Here is a 20,262-nt window from a genome sequence, read left to right on the forward strand (position 1 = left end):
AACAGCAGGAATGAGGGCTGATAGGTACACAGGTAAATAACAGTCACTAAACTACAAGGAATCATTGACTGGGGAAGATTTGGGGTGGGGCAAACTTTCAGTATGAATCTCACCCTGTAGGCTCAGTTGGGCTGAAACCCACTTTCCTCAGTCCACCAAGTCATGAAATGATGGTATGTACCACTGCGTCTGGCTAGGAAGTTATTTATGCTATACTCCAGGGTCAATGTTTGGGCAAAGTAATGATTTAGAAAAAAATTCACAGAACACTCTAAATATTGGGCTAAGTGGTGTGTTGAACCATGGAACATTTACAGATAGTAAACCTTTACCTGATATTCTTTTGCATTAGTTTATCCAATTCGTGATTAATGAGAGTTTTAAAAAAAATCTGACAATGATGCCATAAATTCAAATTACTGATCATAGTACTAAATGAGTATGTGTTTGTGTGCAGTGACACAGATGTATTTGCATCACAATTATTCTGTGTTAGACCTTAACAAACCTTCAAGAAATGTATTCAATGGTTTATGCAAAAATTTCATCTTAGAAATTCAGATATTATTAATCTTCCTCATTCCAACAGGGTATAGAAAGTGACATTTTGAAAAGTGTGTACCTAGTATATAGTCAATTGGGTTTTGGAAGTCAGAAATTTGTGCATCAGTTTATTTTTCCTTTTGATGATCTAAAAGCAAAATATTCCACTTCTCAAAGAGGCACGGATCAGTGACTTGGAGACCCATGATAAATGAGAGGAAAAAAAAATCACAACAAATTTCATTCTGAGACTGAAGTTAGTGGATAGACATAAGATTTCCAGCTTCCTTCAAGAGCTATTCTATTCTGGTACATTGCTTTCATCCTGGAAGGAACTATACAAAAGGAAGTAAGGAAATAATTCTCTACCAATGTATGCCCTTTTCTGAGTTCAAAAGAGAAGTAAATACAAGACTGTGGATATTTTTGCCTTCTGGCAATTTATTCTCCCAGGCCTGAGAGGACTAAGCGAGACTAAAGGACCCTTGGAGAAGAATCCCCCTGGGAATCTTTACAAAGAGCGGAACTCATATTGTGGTAGTGCTGTTTCCAAAGTGCAGTTTGAGAAGTAGATGGGAAGCAATTGAGTTGTGGGCACAGCTGGTAAACCTTTTAAGTTCCTTTTCCATTTATCTTAAGGTTACTGTTTTGAAATGGGGACAAAAACATAAAGTCTCAAGAAACTCTTAACTGCTTTCAGTAAATCCAGTATGATTTCTGAGAGTAACAAAAACACTTTTTAAAAAATTCAGCTAGCATAAGGTCATCTGCAGAGTGGATACTCTAGATCTCATTCTGAGTGGCGATTAAACCATGTTTCCAGGGTAGTAATTCATTAGAGGTGCGCTTTATTATCACATTCCAATAAAAGACACTTTAACCGTAAGAAACAAATCAACCAGCCATATTGTCCTCATATGTTTTCAAAATATATTTTACAAAGTAAACAGTAGACAGTCCAGTAAAATTTTCAAAAATATTGCATTCTAATAGAAACAAAATCATTTCGTGTAGATTCTAACATATATGTAGTCATCCCTCTAAGAATACAGAAAACAATAAACGATATTTGTATCTCAATTCTTGTCTTGAAATAGGAATGACTATCATAAAGATTTTTTAATTTAAATCATAAATTCAGACAGACTATTGAAAGCAGTAGCCAGAAAATACATCCATCTTTAGGAAAAGCACATTCATAAATTGGAAATGTGATGTGCTGCTCAAGATATAGATATGAAAATAAACCACAAAGTGATCTAAAATGTGTCTAGTAAAACACTAGTAAGAGGCTTTCTTTATAAACCTCCAAAATATCTATGCTAGAGAAATCCCAAGCTTGCTGAATAATCAATATGAAAAGCTTTAATGCATTCATCAGTTGTTTCCTATATCTGAAATTAATCAGCTTGAAATAGACTAGTTTGAATTAGACTTAGAGTTTTGGAAGATCCAGTCTATGATGAACTGATTCGTGCTGTTGTTTTGATGCCTGTGGCAAGACAGGTGATCATGTGAGGAGGAAGTGGAAGAGCAGTGGGTTCATCTCGTGGCAACTGGGAAAAAAGGAGAAAGAGAAGAAAAATTAAATCCAGCATTTCACAATCACCTTTGAGGGCATTCCTCCAATGGCCTAAGTTCTCCCACAAGGACTCATTTCTCTATACGTATTTCCATGCCAGTCCTGGGGATTAAACTCATGACCTGGAGTGCTATGCATGAGCTTTCTTGCTCGAGGACAATTGTTCTACTACTGAGCCACAGCTCCACTTATGATCAAGATAACAGTCTCATGGAGGACTTTTCATTCAGATTAGTTTCAAACCTCTATCCTCAGATCTCAGACTCCTAAGTAGCAAGCATTAGAGCCACTAGTGCTCAGTATCATTTTTTAACATATTTACTACCTACAAATACGCTAAACTGGAGAGTAACTCCTTATATCACAGGTTTTTGTGGTACACTTAAGATCTGAACTATCACATGGACCTTCTGAATAAATCATTTATCTACACCATTCATATTAAGCCTTCCACCATGATAGTTGCCTTTTAAAGGTTAACCACTCTAAATGTTTTACATATTTCTCCATATATCAAACCATATAATTAAAATGTCAACCCTAAGGAAATTTTCACTTAAAAGTTATCTTTGGAAGTACCCAGCTAGGAAGTATCAAAGAGGTGGAGTGATAGATTACATGTTACGTAGTCTGGAAGGTTCCAGGTCTAGGAAACCCTAAAGAGCATAATCTTGAGCAATACATATTTAAGTTTTTTGTAATTATTTCCAAGTAGTTATATAAACAATTTGCCATAAATGAAGTAGTTTATGATTACAGTGCACCTGGGTCAATGTAGCCCCTTTTATCTTTATCAGACCTCCTGATGCCATTCTTTCCTTCCATTTTCTTAATTGAGTAGACTATGCATGGAATTTTATTATTGTGTTCATTTTGAGAAGTCTAGAAGAAGTTCTTTCTTCAGTAAGGCCAAACTGCATGGTATCTCTTAAACATATGCATGAGGATAGTTCTTGAGCTGTGGGTTACAAACAGGAGTGATCAGGTATATAAATCTCTTGTACTAGTGATACCAGAGCAATCCAGTATAGCTAAGATGATGGATTGACTTTGAATAAGGCATGCTAGTGATTTCAGGATTCCATCAGAAATACGCATTTAACTGTTTTTTTTTAATCTACTAAATAATTCTATTTGAGTTTAATTAAAGAGATTCTTTAACAGGAAAACATGAGCTGTACAGGGTACAAGAAATTCTAGAATGAAAACATAATATGTTATTCTCTCTCCTTCCTAGAGGTCAATACATTTTAACTGTAGTCTGGACAGGGAGGTTACAGTGTAGGAAGAAATGGAAATGGTATCCTTGATGAAAGCTCACACCTGTGCAAACCAAACAATCTCTAAAGCCACCTACTAGAAAAATGAGTGATTATTTTGGGTATCCAATCACTGCTACAACTATATTTATAATAATAGCTGCAGCTATAGGAAAGTATCATCAGTGATGCTCTTCATATGTAGACTCGGAGAATAGCACTAATAGTAGACTTATACTATATTGTATTTTGAGGTCCTGGTGAGAAAATATGACTGCTTAATTATTATTGTTATCAATTGCTAATCATACTATCATACTACCTGACACACAGCACCTATATAGCCATGAAATACAATAGATTAGATAGATAGATAGATAGATAGATAGATAGATAGATAGATAGATAGATAGATAGATAGATGAGACAGACAGACAGGGAGAGAGACAGTCAGAAAGAAAGAGAAAGAAGGAAAGAAAAAGAAAGAAAGAAAGAAAGAAAGAAAGAAAGAAAGAGAGAAAAAGAAAGAGAGAAAGAAAGAAGGAAAGTAGGAATAAAGGTGGATAGACTGATACTAATAGTAAAGCTTTATGAATGCAGCAATAGATAAAGAACTCATATTTTCTAAAACAATTGATCAGGATAAGTTTTTTCCTTTTCTTTTTTTTTTGTTTGCAAGTCTTGGGGCTCGAACTCAGGGCTTGAGCACTGTCCTTGGGCTTTCTCAAAGTAAAAGCTCTACCACTGGAACAGCAGCACCAATTCTGGCTTTTTCTATGTACGAGGTACCTAAGAATCAAACCCTGGTCTTCGTGCATGCTAGGCAAGCACTGTACCACTAAGCCAAACTCCCAGCCGACTTCTGGCTTTTTCTATATATGTGGTACCGAAGAATTGAACCTAGGTCTTCATGCATGCTATGGACTCCACCATTAGGGCAAAATCCCAGCCCCAAAATAAATTTTAAATTGAAGTAAACTTGGAATATATATTAAACTTTATATCAATTAACACTTATCATTAATAGCCCCGAGTGTTTAATTCAGCCTGTATTTAAATGTCATTTTTTTTGCTAGTCCTGGGCTTGAATTCAGGGCCTGAGCACTGTCTTTGGACTGTTCTCAAAGCTAGAGCTCTACCATCTGAGCCTCAGTACCACTTCTGGCTTTCTTCTATGGAAATTCAAGGAATTGAACCCCGGTCTTTGTGCATGCTAGGCAAGCACTCTACCACTAGGCCAAACTCCCGGCCCCTAAATGTCATATATTAAGTATCATACCTCCATCTCATTTTAATTTCGGCACATTGGTATTTAGAAAGCTATTTCTAATTCTATCACTTCTTTCTCATAATATTGCTGTGTGTCATATATTTTTAAGTATCATACCTCCATCTCATTTTAATTTCAGCACATTGGTGTTTAGAAAACTATTTCTAATTCTATCACTTCTTTCTCATAATATTGCTGTGTGGGGGAAGGCTCAATGGATAGAAGGTTGGTAATAGCCTTTGCAAGCCAGGATTTTAGACCAGAAAAATTTCTCAGGATTTCTCCTTTGCAATAGCAAAGAAGAAAAGACAAAAAAAGTACTGAGAAGATGAATAAGAATAAATCAAAATGGGTTTGATTCTAAGGAACTGATTGAATTGGTTTCTTCATTTCTTTGGTTATAAATTTCTGCCATTTTTCCCTACTTTTCTATCTGATTTTAATTTTGTTTATTGCCTCTTCTACTTTCTCTGTCTCGCTTTCTCTAGCATAAACATAACCACAAAGATGCACACACTCATGCACACACACACACACATACACACACACAATATTCTAGATAGACTTAAGTCACCATGGCCCTTTGTTTAATTTAATTTAATAAAGAGTAAAAGAGTTATTATAAAATTTTGAGGTGAGGAGAGATATAGACATTAAATGTCATCCAAATTTTATTTCATACAACTAAGACCTGTATAGAATTTTCTCTCTTCTTTCATGAATTATTACTCTGTAAGTAAAAATACTAAAAAAAAGCCACATTAGAAAACCACATGTTGATGCACTGAAGTCTTAATATTTTCTTTTTTTTCCATTTCCTCAAGAGATCTTTTTTCTTTTTCATATATTTTTATTGTAATTAATAGAAGGGTTACATGATATTTGCCAGATAGGAGGTACATTAATTCACATACATTGATACCCTTTCACATGTCTTAATATTTCAATTAAGCAAGTTGGTATTACAAAGATATAGATAAGATTTCTATTAAAGTTTAATAGCAAAATCTCCTTTATTCTCTTTTATTCGTCAAGGTGTCTGTTATTGATTTTTAGTAGTAATGTTGTTTCCCTAAGCCATAAATTGTTAACCAAATGTTAAAAAATTAAAGTGATTCACTACTTACCAGTACATACAAAAATAGGATGGGTATGTGTATGGGAAGTACTGAAACAAATGAATAATAAATAAAAGGGTCAAGGGCGTAGGTTTGTCATTGAAGTAATTCAAGATTGATGATAGCTAGAGCAAGTGAGCATGTATTTTTATGTTTTACCTCTTGCCTTCCCTGCTTATATTTAGGTCTAATGTTTATATTACTTTCAGTTCAGCTTTCCTTTTTTTCCCTTTCCTTTCATGTACTTTTTGACCTTTTTCCTTTATTTTGAAGTGTATCATTGCTGCTAATGAAGTATAGTGTTGTTATCTCTCACCAGTTTGGCTGACTTAGGTTCTTTGGAACAAACTTCCTCTGGTTTCATTCTTGTTAAATAAACTTTTAGTTTGTAAAAGGTAAAGGAAGGGTCAGTTCTGGCTCTTCAGGAGACTATGAAGCTTTATCATATTTTCTCCACATAAATTATAAATATCCACTATACTCTTTTCCTAGTATGCTTCTTTCTCTGAGACTTTCAGACTTTATGGACTTTAAAAAAAAAAAAACATAGAATTTAAACAAGCTTATACTCCAATAGAATACAGAAGATGAGAAGACTGGGTTTCTACACATTCTGTAACAATGAAGTCATTTTTTTCACCCTGCTTTAAGGGGGCCTGGTCAAAAGGAAGGACTTGAAATGGTTATTTTCATTTCATTTCCAGTTGATTTTGCATAAGACTGGACTATATATTGTGTTGCAGTACATTTTGAGGTGAGAGGAGACATAGATATTAAATGCCATCTTTTTGTTACATATGTTCACTTGAAATTTGTTTCTTTGAGTGAAAGTCCTGTTGCTCAAACAGATAGAGATTACAATGTGTTGAAATACTTGAACAATCATGGAACGTTTCATTTGAAAAGTTAGAATTTATGAAGGCTTCCAGATGATGTGGCAGGAAAATGTTAGAAGTATGAAATGAGAGCTTTTTAAGGAGGTGGAAGATGGCCCCGAGACAATAGGGATGCTGCCTAGAGAGAACCAGGGAGTCCCACGAGCCAACTACCTTAAGAAATCCACAACAACAAACTCAAGAAGCAACGGAGAAGGACTCAAACCGGAAAAGAAATCCAGATAAAGCTTACATCCAACTTTCTCAAAGAATTCGGAACGCGAGGACCCCTCCCCCACCCCTCGCCACTGGCTCCAAGCAGCCAAAAGTGGCGGCAAGGGCACCGGGCCGGGCACCCCCGACCTCTGCAGAAACCAGCATAGGACCGGGCCAGCAAGCCGCAGAAGAAGTGGAACCCAGACACGGAAGCAGAACAGCAAGCAGCAGAACCCAGACACGGACCTCAGGTGGAGGCAGAGATTCAAGGGGAGTGAATGATTCTCCAACATCCTCAGCACCCACAGCAAATGCAGAGGAGTGAGTAGCCCAGCGGGTCCCCAAACTCATTAGGAAAGCAGAGCTGGTGCCAAGCTACAGAACTTAACTCAGACCCCTCCACCCCGCCCAAGAAAGACTGGCAGGAGCAGGGGGCAAGGAATTTAGAATCCTGTCCCTTCACTCAACCAGCCCCCTCCCCCAGGCCATTGACTGGAGACTGACAGGCAGGCAGGCGCTAAAACCAGGCACCCCTCCAAAGGGGGAAGAGCTGTCCCTGATAGCACCCGCCCAACAGGATCCTCTCCCAGGTCTTTAACTGGAGACTGACAGGCCGGCGGACACAAAAACCCAGCACCCCACCAAAGGGGGCATGGGTGTCCCAGCTCACACTCCCAACAGGTCTGGAGAGTAGGGGGCACTGAGACCTTGCCTTCCAACAGTGGGCATGGTCTGTGGGAGTCTGGGAACCAGCATCTACCCCACTCAAATCTTGAGCCAGGCACCGTCCAGCTAGGAATCCTGACCAAGACAGCACCTAAGGGCCCCCCACAGCCACAGACTCCTGGCCAAAGCGGTAGAAACACGGCAAGGAACTGAAGGGCCAACCAGTAGCCGAGCTCGCCTTCTGAGAACCAGAAAGGCGTGACTCCGCCCTTGGAGCCCATGTCCTCAGCTGGGCCCCGCCTGTGGGAACAGAGAGGATACCAGCTGGCCTACCTGAGAGTCCCTGGAAACTCCCAAACTCCAGACCCTTGGCCGGGGGCTGCCCCTGGAAGCAGAGCAGGAAAACCAACCATCTGCCCAGCCCGCTGAGACTGAAGCCTGCAGACACATCCCACGGCCCACTCTGAGGCCACTGGTTGGGCTGAGAGCTAGTCATACAGTGGCACACAGCCTCTGAGAACAGGCCAAACACCTGCAAAAACTGCAAACTCTGACCTAGTCAGCAGAGGAATCAATTTGGCTGAGAACCACGAGTCCCAATCTAAGTAAAGACCGCGACCTACCCACAACAGAGTAAACTACAACAAGAGTTCTCGATGCCTAGAAGAGCACAAAGACAAATTAGGACATACATAAATAATCAAACTCCCACACAAAGCCCAAGGGAAACAACAGTGAAGGGATGAGAGAGACGTCACCATCCCAAGAAATGACACCTGAAGAGACACAAAATATGACTCGATACAAAGAGCTGATTTCGGAAATGAAGGCTGAATTCCAAAAACAAAAGCAAAAAATTTCCAAGGAACTCTTCGACTTCAAAAGAGAAGTGGAAGAAAAGTTCAATACCCTCTCAGCAGACATGATCAGCTCAGTGTCCACACTTCAAGCAAAAATGGAGGCATTAAGCAGCAGATTGACTGAGCAAGAAAACAGAACATCAGGAATGAAAGATAATACACAAGAGCTGTAACAGAGAATCACCACCTTGGAAAAATCAGGCAGAATCCACCAGAGAGAACTCCAGGAACTGGCAGATGCAGCGAAGAAGTCTAATCTTCATATAATAGGGATTCATGAGGGGGACAAATTTCAGGACAAAGGAATGCAACCCTTATTCACCAAAATCATAGCAGAGAACTTCCCCAACTTCAAAAGGGAAAATATCACATTATTGAAGGTTTCAGGAGTCCAAACAGGCAAAATCCTAGAAGGAACTCATCTAGACATCTAGTCATAGTAAAGACACTAGACCCGAATACCAAGGAATTGATCTTAAATGCTGCAAAAACAAAGAAAGAGCTATACTACAATGGGAAAAAAATTCGAATCACAGCAGATCTCTCTATGCAAACTCTAAATGCAAGAAAAGCTTGGAAACACATCATTGATGTCCTGAAGACCAACAGCTGCCAACCCAGACTGATATATCCAGCAAAACTAGCATTTACATTTGAAGGAGAAACAAGAATATTTCACCCCAAAGAGAAGTTTTATGAATACGTGCACACTAAACCAGCGTTACAAAAAATATTAATTAATCAATAACACATTGTAGAACATCAAGAACCCCCATCAAGAAGCAAATATCTATAATTCACTAAACACAAAAGGGAAAAAAAAAGAGAAAGAAAGAAACTTAGAAGTAAAACTAAATAATGACAATGGACACTGACCACTTCTCCATAATTTCTCTAAATGTGAATGGGCTGAACAATCCAATCAAATGACACAGAGCACCAGACTGGACTAAGAAACACCACCCATCCATATGTTGCCTCCAAGAGACCCACCTCAAAGCCAAAGACAGAAACAAATTCCAAGTGAAAGGATGGAAACGAATTTTCCACTCCAATATACCAAGCAAAAAAGCAGGAGTAGCAAACTTAATCTCCGATAAAATTAACTTCTCAGTAAAATCAGTACATAAAGATAGAGACGGCCATTACATATTAGTAAAGGGTACAATCCATGCCCATAATATTACAGTTATAAACATTTACTCCCCCAACACGGGAGCACCCAAATTCATCCAACAAACTCTCTTAGAATTGCAGAACAAGATAGACTCAATACACCACTCTCAACAAATGACAGGTCAACTCAACAAAAGTTAAGCAAAGATACCATCGACTTAAACGACACCATAGCCCAGCTGGGCTTAACAGATATACACAGAGTCTTCCACCCAAGGGAAAAACTTTTTACATTTTACTCAGCAGCACATGGAACACACTCCAAAATAGATCATCTAATAGTTCATACAGAAAACTTAAGCAGTTACAAGAGAACTGACATAATCTCATGTATTCTATCAGACCACAGTGGAGTTAGACTATTTCTAAACAATGTAGTCAAAGTCAAAAAACATTCAATCACATGGAAACTGAACAACACACTTCTGAATAACTCCTGGGTAACAGATCAGATCAGAAATGAAATTCAAAACTTCCTTGAATGTAATGACAATCAAGAAACAGCACAAAGGAACTTATGGGACACAGCAAAGGCAGTTCTAAGAGGCAAATTTATTGCACTAGGAGTGCATATTAAAAAGACAGAAGAAGAGCATGTAAATAACCTAAAAAAAAACTGAAACACCTAGAGGAGCAAGAAAAAGATAACTCTAAAACAACTAGAAGCACAGAAATAACAAAAATAAAATCAGAAATATCAGAGATTGAAATAAGATCTAAAAAATAGACAGACCCCTGGCAAGATTAATCAAAAAAAGGAAAGGGGAGATTCAAATAAACAAGATTAGAGACCCCATGGGAACAATCACAACTGATTCCCAAGAAATTCAGTCCATAATGAATAGGTACTACCAGGACCTATATTCAAAGTAACAAGAAAATCTAGTAGAAATGGATGATTTCTTAAATAAATATTGGCTACCCACACTGAACACTGAGGTAAATAAATTGAACAAACCAAAAGACCTAGAATAGCCAAAACAATTCTAGGCAAAAAGAGCAATACTGGTGGTATTACAATACCAGACTTCAAACTCTACTATAGAGCCATAATAACAAGAACTGCTTGGTATTGGCACAAACAAAGACCAGAAGATCAGTGGAACAGAATTGAAGACCCAGAAATAGAACCATATACCTATAGTCAACTTGCATTTTACAAAGGAGCCAAAGATATACAGTGGAACAAACAGGCTATTCAATTATTGGTGCTGACAAAACTGGGCAGCCACATGCAGAAAACTAATAATTGACCCTAGCCTGTCGCCAGGCACAAGCCTTAACTCAAAGTGGATCAAAGACCTCAATGTCAGACTGGAAACTGTGAAACTGCTACATGATAAAGTAGGAGAGACACTGGAACTCGTAGGCATAGGCAAAAGATTCCTGAACAGAATCCCAGGGTCACAACAGACTGAAGAGAGACTCAATAAATGGGACTATCTAAAAATAAAAATTTTCTGTACAGATAAAAACATAGTTTCAAAAGTAGAGAGACAGCCAAACAACTGGGAAAATATATTCACCAACAATACATCTGACAAATGCTTAATATCCAGTATCTTAAGAACTTAAGAAATTAACCCCCCCCCCAAAACCCAATAAACCATTCACTAAATGGGCAAGGGAACTAAAGAGAGACTTATCAGAAGAAGAGATTAAAATGGCAGAAAAGCATATGAGAAAATGTTCATCATCTGTGGTCATAAAGGAAATGCAAATAAAAACAACCCTAAGATACCACCTTACCCCAACAAGAATGGCCAAGATTTTGAACTCAAACAATGACAGTTGCTAGCAGGGTTGTAGAAAAAAAGGAACCCTACTACACTGCTGGTGAGAATGCAGACTAGTTCAGCCACTCTGGAAAGCAGTGTGGAGGTTTCTTAAAGAACTGAAACTAGCCTTTCCCTATGATCCCACCATACCACTTCTGGGCACCTATCCTAAACATCATGACTCAAGATATTACAAGGACACCAGCTTGGCTATGTTCATCTCTGCACTATTCACAATAGCCAGGCGATGGAAACAACCCAGATGCCCTACTGCAGATGAATGGATACAGAAATGTGGTATATATAAACAATGGAATTCTACATAGCCAATAGAAAAGATAAAATAATGGCATTCGCAGGGAAATGGATGAACCTAGAGTGAATCATGTTGAGTGAGACAAGTCAAGACCTAAGAAACAAAAGGTACATGGTATGCTTAATATGTGGCTATTAAATCCAAAGAGTACAGGAGTGAGGACTCAATAACTGCATACCCAAAGCTATGGACATCGTAATGGAAATATAAACATAACTATATAGACATAAAAACCTATGTCTCTATAGACATAATGTTTTATTTCTTAAATTAATATGTTTCTATGACATACAAACCCTTAGCCTAATTTTGATTAAGTTCTAAATACTAAGTCCCAATGATTGTAAATAGAGATTCCCTCCTTGAACACTTGTTTGTTAAACCTGTCATTTAAAATATGATGTAAAAATCAACATTAATAAATTCTTTAAAAAAAAGTGCAAAATGAGCTTGCCAAAGTATTTTAGTGGAGAGACAATCACATGAGATTGGACCAAAAGAAACCAAAGATGAAAAAGGCCTGTATGGAATACTACTATCTATGTGAAACCTTATATAGAGTTGAGTAAAAACACCCGTAATAAAAAATTGGAATTAGGGCCTGGAGTTTAGCCTAGTGGTAGAGTGCTTGCCTAGCATGCACTAGGACCCAGGTTCAATTCCTTGGTACCAGATACATAGAAAAAAAGCCAGAAGTGGTGCTGAGTCTCAAGTGGTAGAACTCTAGCCTTGAGAAAGTCCAAGGACAGTGCTCAGGCCCTGAGTTCATGGCCCAGGACTGGCAAAAAAAAAATTGGAATTTAAAAATGCTATCCTAGCAGTGCTAATTTTTAGATCAACCAATAATGACATCATTAAAACTATACTCAAGAAATATCCTTATGCATCCATCCAATAATTTTATTAGAATTTAATTTATATCATTTATGCCTAAACATCAATGTAATTGTTCAAGATTCAAAGGATGAAATCCATCAGCATAAATGTGGTCAATTATGTGAACTAATATTATTGTAAATACTGCCCTAAATGTTACAAAATGTTATCACAATGTGTTGGAGCAATTGGACTGGGTACTCAGTTGATGAGTGGATCAACAAGATGTGGTATTTATACACAATGGAATTTTATACTGCCATCAGAAAGAACGACATTGCCCCATTTGTAAGTAAATGGAAAGACTTAGAAAAAATCATATTAAGTGAAGTAAGCCAGACTCAAAGGGACATAGGCTCAATGGTTTCCCTCATTTGTCATAATCAGTAGAAACCTTGGGCTCTCCTAGCAGAGATTTACATAGACCAAAACCTAGATATTTAAGGCCAGATAGGATGATGCTAAATAAAAGGACCTCCAGGATATAGAAACCAAAGCCATATGAGTGATTGTTGTCCTTAATGTACTATACTATCTCTCATCTCTTTTGATGTCCCTTGGTTATCTCATATTGTTACAGTATTTCACCTTGTTGTCTGATATATTGCATATATGCTTGATTGATTATTTGAAATCAGATAGGGAAGGGGGAAAACAAGATGAGGGGCAGGGGTGGGGAGAGGGAAATGGGGACCAAGACATGAGAAAGGGTATCAATGTTTGTGAAGTAATGCACCTTCTATCTGGTGAATATAATGTAAACCCTTCTATTAATTACAATAAAAATATATGAAAAAAAATAAATTGGCCCGGGCAAAAATAAATCCCCACTTTTTTGAGTTATGTAGCTAGGGAATTTTGTCACAGTACATAAAGTGCATATATATATATTTATATATATATAAAACCTCTCTTGTTCTTATGAAAATTAACATACTCTCTAAATGACAGCTTAAACTATCTCCTTCGTAACTATATGTTTTCTGCTGTCTTGAGCCTTACTTACGTGCTTCAGATCCTTTTTATTCACTCTAAAATGAACACATCAGAGCCTGCTACTTTCAATAGCCTGATTCTTTTAACTATATTTGGTTTTCTCTTCACAGACTTCAGATTATGTCTAGTGCTTGAATTTTTCCTTTTTGCAATCCAGTGTACACTGATTCGCAAACTCATATTTTCCATTAACTGAACAAATTTATGTATTTTTCTTAAGAAATGAGCTCTATTTTTTTTGTTAAATCTGGTGATGAAGTCTTGGCTCTGAGGTACCAAATTTGAAAGCAAGATATACTTTACATTTCAAAAAAAAAAGAAATGAGTTGTAGGGGCAGAGGCAATCCATTCTTCCAAAGTATGCTTGCATAATTCTCTTAGTGTTAAGCACTATGCTAAACACTAAGGATATAGTAATGAACTTGATGTTCATCAAGCAGAATTTCGGCAATGTGGTTTTAAATTATCAAGGAAGACAGGCATGTACTAATAAATATGTTACAAATTTTAAATAGGATAATGGACAGAGGGAAAAACTAACTCTACTACATAGCTTTAGTTTAGGGCTTCTTAGTATTTCCCTTTTTCTCATAAAGACAGTTCCTGTGATAAGTGAGGAGGTATCATTCTTACAGAAGACATCAGGGAAGGTAACATGTGACTTGGTGCTTTTACCTTCATCGTGATCAGGGAACAAAACAACTGTCTATCTTTAAATAAGTGCACACTGAATGTCAGATAATGTTGAACAGATGAGTATAAAACAGAAAGCAGAAAAGATGAAAGAAAACTCTCCTCTAAGATTATATGATTGTGAGGAAAACTTGGTGGGTCCATGCCACAGCTCTGAACCTTTTCCTTATTGTGTCTCTTAAAAGGTGACTAAGAACACATCCTGAGGAATGCCGTATAATCCACACTGCTTTCCAAGGACCAAGGCTCAGTACAGTCTCTTCTCTACGACTGTGAATACCATAGGGCTTTTCTCACTTTGCTTCAAAAAAAAGGGAATTTGATAGAGTAAAAGTTTCTTTAAATGTTCTCAATATCATCCCGAAGATGTCAGAGTACATAAAAGTTGAGATTCAAACTTATCATTGGGGACTTCCTTTGCAATCTCATTCAGTTCTGTGTCTCTTAATAATGGCTCTACTGGCCCCTTGAGAGAACAGAGACTCAGAGAATCCTTGTGGTCTTTCTAAGCAGATTTTTCAGGAAGCGTGAGGTGACAACTTGCTAGTCGTGTGAAGAAATGTGTTCATAGCATTTCTAATCTTGAAATTTACCTCAACCCAATATATAGTCCACATTCTAATTTCCCCAAGTATGCCCTAAATAAATTATTTATTGTATGACAGAAATAAGAAGGGAAAAAACTTCTTATGTCGGTGTGTTCATAAATATTTTAAAATTAAATGAGAGAGTAACTACTTAAAACTAGAATCACTACACTTTACCTATAAATTCACAAACATTCTGGATTTTTTTTTGGAAACATGTTTACAATACCCTAGCTTTCTAAATTCAGACATATTTAAGAGCAAAGGATTTTTTCCTATTAATTTATTTAAAATTTTTTTAATTTTATTTTTATTGTCAGTGTAATGTATAGATGGGTTACAGTTACATTCGCCAGGTAGTATGTGCATTGTTTCTCATGTTTTTTCCCCTTTCATTTCCCTCACCCCCTCCCAATCATCTTGTTTTCCCCCTTACCTTTAGTATTTCAAATAAACAAATAATGTACAGATAATAAAGTCAGATACAGTAACAATATGAGATTAACCAAAGGGCAAGGAAAAGAGAAGAGAAATAACATAGTACATTAAGAACAAATATTTTAAAGCCAGGTGTAATGGTGCATATTTGTAATCAAGCAATCGTGAGATAGAGGCAGAAAGACCATGAGTTCAAGGCTAACCTTAAATATGTAATGAGACATTGGCTCGAAAACAAGGATTTTTTCTTAACCATTTATTTTGAATAGTCTTAGATTCAGAAATTGTAAAGATACAGAAAGCCCTAGGTATCCTTCACATTATTTACCTGATCAATTGTCTTGTGTAAATACAGTAAGCTATAAAATTCTGAAAGTTGGAATTACTGTAAATGAGAAACACTCGCAAGTAATTTTCTCATACAAGTGATTGCTATCTACAACCCTATTCGACTTAAGATAATGTCACCACAAAGATGTGTCTTGTGCTTCGTGCTTCCTTGCTTTTTGTATTCACTCACCTATCCCTCTTTGCTCTAAATTGTTCTGCATTATACATGACAATAATGATACCTCTAATTTATGAAGTTTACTTAACAGTGAACATTAGCACTTATTTTCAACATTCTTAGTTAAGTCTGCATTTCTTTAAAAGAGTCTTAGAATTGTAAATATACCCAAATTTTATATTAGCATCATTTTCTTAAGTTTATAACCCTAAATTATTTTTCTATGTATGTGTATGTGTGTGTGGTACTGAGGAATTGAACCTAGATCTTCATGCATGCTAGGCAAGCACTCTACCACTAGGTCAAACTCTCAGCCATAAAACCTAAATTATTTTAAGCAACTCTCATGAAACTATTTTTTCCTGCCATGAGGAATGAGTATTTAGTTATGGAAATAAATAAATCAGATGCATAAAGTTTGAATACTGTTAAACAAAATTAGCTAATTAGAGAATCTAAGTAAAGATGATCTAAATGATAATATATAGGCCCAGTAATTCTTCTCTTTCTCAACTTACCAGTTATATTTGCAAATAAACATTATCCAATTAAACAATAAAAAGAACAAATCTTGGTTTAAAAACGCTGATCTATTTACTCCCTGGATTTACACACATTGTTGTAATTAACACTTAAAGCTAAACATTATTGTTGGAGATCCTAAAGTGACAAAAAGATGTTAGTCTTCTCATTTTCATTCCAAAACTTTGTGATTTGTATGTGGAATGATTGTAGTAAGCAGAATTCTTAGAAATGTGGACCAAAGTAAGTACCATCTCAACTAAATCCCTTCTATTGGGTGTGAACTAAAACTATGAATGTGACCACGGCCAAGATCATATCACATAAAAAGCAAAAATGGACTTTACCCATTCATGTAAGGCCTAGAATCCAATGATCTTAAAATGAAGAGGCAATCTTTTATATGGTTGTTACGCTCATAGGGGCACTTCAAACAAGGATCTAGAGTTTAGAAATAGAAGGAATAAAAGACTCCTAATTGACAGGAATGTTTTGACAAATGTAAATTTGCTTGGAGAAGAAGGGGCTTGGGAGAAATGAACAAAGGATGCCATGAAGAACCAAATAGCCCTGCTAATCCATCATCAAGAACACTCAAACTTTACTCATATTTTTTTAGAGGACTAAATTTTGCCCTAAAAATTGAACTCCAAAATATTTGAGTGAAGTTCTGCTCAAAGGACAATTTATTTCAAACTTGTGATACTGTGAACAGAGTACACAACTATATTACCCTGGCATAGTTCCTTAACTTACTCTATTGAAATATTAGCATTGCATTAATAGAAGATTTACATGCAAAATAAACCCAAGCAAGCTTGAATATTTTATTTAAAAAACTTCACTTCTGACAATTCTATTTGGAATGGGGGAGTTAAGCAAAAGAAATCACCTCTTTTGCTGTCCCTTGGTTATCTAATATTGTACAATATTTTACCTTGTTATGTGATATATTGCATATATGCTTATTTCGTTTTTGAAATCAGATAGGTAAGGGGGGAAAACAAGATAAGGGGTGGGAGTGGGGGTGGGAAATGGGGACCAAGATATGAGAAAGGGTATCAATGTTTGTGAAGCAATGCACCTTCCATCTGGTGAATATAATGTAACCCTTCTATTAATTACAATAAAAATATTTTTAAAAAAGAAATCACCTAGTCTTCAAAGTTATATTCATATTTCCTATTCATGTTTTTAAATACAGAATAGGTTACAGAATAGATATAATGATTTATTACTTCTTCCCTCCCCCTAATATATTCTCTGGATTGAAAAGACGTTAAGCTAGTAATTCTCCCACATGATTTAAATATGCTATCGACAAAATATTAAGGAATTATTTTTGGAACTGGAATTTAAGGCATCACACTTATTAGGTAGCCAATCAACCACTTGAGCCATGTCCCCAGTCCGTTCTGCATCAGTTAGTCTTCAGATTTCATTTTGAGTAATTTTATCTATCGTACATACAAGTAGCTTGTGACTAAACATTAAAAATTGAATTTAGATCTGGGAATGTGGCTTACTGGTAGAGAGCTTGCCCAGCATTTATGAAACCCAGCGTTCAATTCTTCAGTACACACTCACACACACAGAAAGCCAGAAGTGGCTCTGTGGCTCAAGTTGTAGAGTACTAGCCTTGAGTAAAAGAAGCTCAGCAACAGTGCCTAGGATTTGAATTCAAACTGTAGACTGACAAAAAAAAGTCTATGTAATTTTTCACTTATTGGGACCATGTTTAAGGAGATCTGGCTTTACTGGAGCTGAGATGACAATATGTCTGGAAATAATTTTGAGATGAAGTTGGAATAGTCAGCAGAATACTAATTTGTCTCCATAGAACCATTGTACTTCTGGCGATCATTTTAACTGCTGATTGATACGCGAGAGAGTGCTGATTACATATGATCCATAAAAAAAAACAGTATTCCTCTGCAAGAGAAAACAACAGTGACATGCCAACAATGCAAGTGGATTGTCAACACCCAGTGTCGACTGTTTGACACTTATTTGCAGGGAAATGTGGAGATGACAAAATATCATAAGAGAGCCTCCCTAGGAAATGTAGAGGAAGCCACCAGCTTATCTCTAGCACTCCAGTGGAGGTAAGACTCTATGTTACCAAGAACTAATACAGAACACCTTTGAGAAATTTAAAAATAAAATATTTAGTATTCGAAAAGCCTTTTTCCGTGTTAAATTGTATTTATTTCACTCTCAAAATTTTTATTGACAAATGGACACAACGTAATGTGTATATATATATATATACACACATATATACTTGCATGTTTACTGTTAGTTGTTAAAGATTTTTACATTTATATGTTTTGTGTGTGTGTGTGTGTGTGTGTGTGTGTGTGTGTTTAATCAGGGAGAATGGCTATTTTTACACAGCATACTTTTATTTTTCCTAACTCACAATTTTACTTATATGCTAAGGTTTTGTTTTTGTTTTGTTTTGTTTTTTGCCAGTCCTGGGCTTGAGCTCAGGGCCTGAGCACTGTCCTTGGACTTTCTCAAGGCTAGAGCTGTACCACTTGAGCCTCAGCACCACTTCCGGCTTTTTTCTATGTATGTGATACCGAGGAATCGAACCCGGGTCTTCATGCATGCTAGGCAAGTACTTTAACCACTAGGCCAAAGTCCCGGCCCCTATGCTAAGGTTTATAATTAGCTGTTCTTCTAAAGATTGTTCATGTGAATACATATGCATTCATGTGTGTGTTCACCATGGCTTGTAAAGAACTGCCTTCTTATTTCCATTTCTATCTAGAAGTGAATATTTATGATTCAAGTCAAAGTTACTTCCAAAGATAATTAAAATATTTTTAGCAGCTAGAACAAATAATTTTGAAATCCTACATATGAGAATAATAGTTCTTGCCTACGAGGAATTATTAGCCTAACAAGAATTAGTATTCTCATATGTAGAATTGACCCTTAGCAGCCATAGTAGAACTGAGATTAGAAAGGCAGGTTGGAGAGTAGCCACTGAGCAATGCTTCCCATTTGCCTTGGCTATATAAAAATTGGTTCTGAAAATAACAGCCTGATAAGAAAAGCATATAATCAGACATATTCCTAAGGATTTAGGTTTGACAAATACCCTTTTAAATCTCATAGAATCATTTTATGTATAAAGAAACTGTATATTTTATGAGGTTTATAAACATCTTGTCCTGAAACTAATTTAGAAGTAAATCTACCTCAGTCAAAATTGAGTAAGAAGAGCATAGAATATGTATTTTATTATATGCATCATTTTTTCTCACAAGTATCTGTGCAAAAATCTTAATCCTATATTATTTTCATGAATATACATATACACATACAAACAGACACTCATGTATAAATATACATATATATGTATGTATGAATGTATTGATTCTACTTACTGGGATTCAGAAAACTGATTACTAACAAATGTTCAACATACTCATGGCTGTTGGACGATGGGTGCAGACTGAAAAGATTACTTTACAGTTATAAGCCACATTTTCCCCATGTATTGAGTTGACATCAGAGGAATTAAAACTGCACAATGATACAAATTGTGTTCATTCATCTCTTATAGAAAATATTGATCTGATTTATAATCCTGACATAGAGATTTGTCTGCTAATAAAGTACAAATTTTACTACTTACATAAATCAAAGCTAATGACAAATTTCAGTCTTCATTTTTCTTGTGTCTGTATCAGTCAATATTGGTTTACTACACATCTAGTACTGACTCTCTCCATTGTTTATATTTACATTTAAAGGTATGTCATATAAAATTTCTATTTCTGTTCATGTGAGCTAGCCTTTATTTTATGTAAATTCATCTGATATGACTATTTATTATAGTTGTCACATAATATATCTGCAGAAATATTTTTTTTTGTTTTTATTTTTTTATTTTAATCGGGGAGTTGTCAAGGGCCTTGAACTCTGCCTGGGCATTGTCCCTGAGCTCCTGAGCTCAAGTCTACCGCCCT

General features: G+C 36.3%; 1 pseudogene; it reads right to left on the minus strand.

The window, feature by feature from the left end:
- Positions 1-2,000: 2,000 nt before the first annotated feature.
- Positions 2,001-20,262, minus strand: part of LOC150053054 (bisphosphoglycerate mutase pseudogene) — a 29,861-nt pseudogene continuing 11,599 nt past the window's right edge.

This window comes from Megascapheus bottae, chromosome 16 (genome assembly GCF_031878675.1).
Source record: "Megascapheus bottae isolate mThoBot1 chromosome 16, mThoBot2.hap1, whole genome shotgun sequence".
NCBI classification, from domain to species: Eukaryota; Metazoa; Chordata; class Mammalia; order Rodentia; family Geomyidae; genus Megascapheus; species Megascapheus bottae.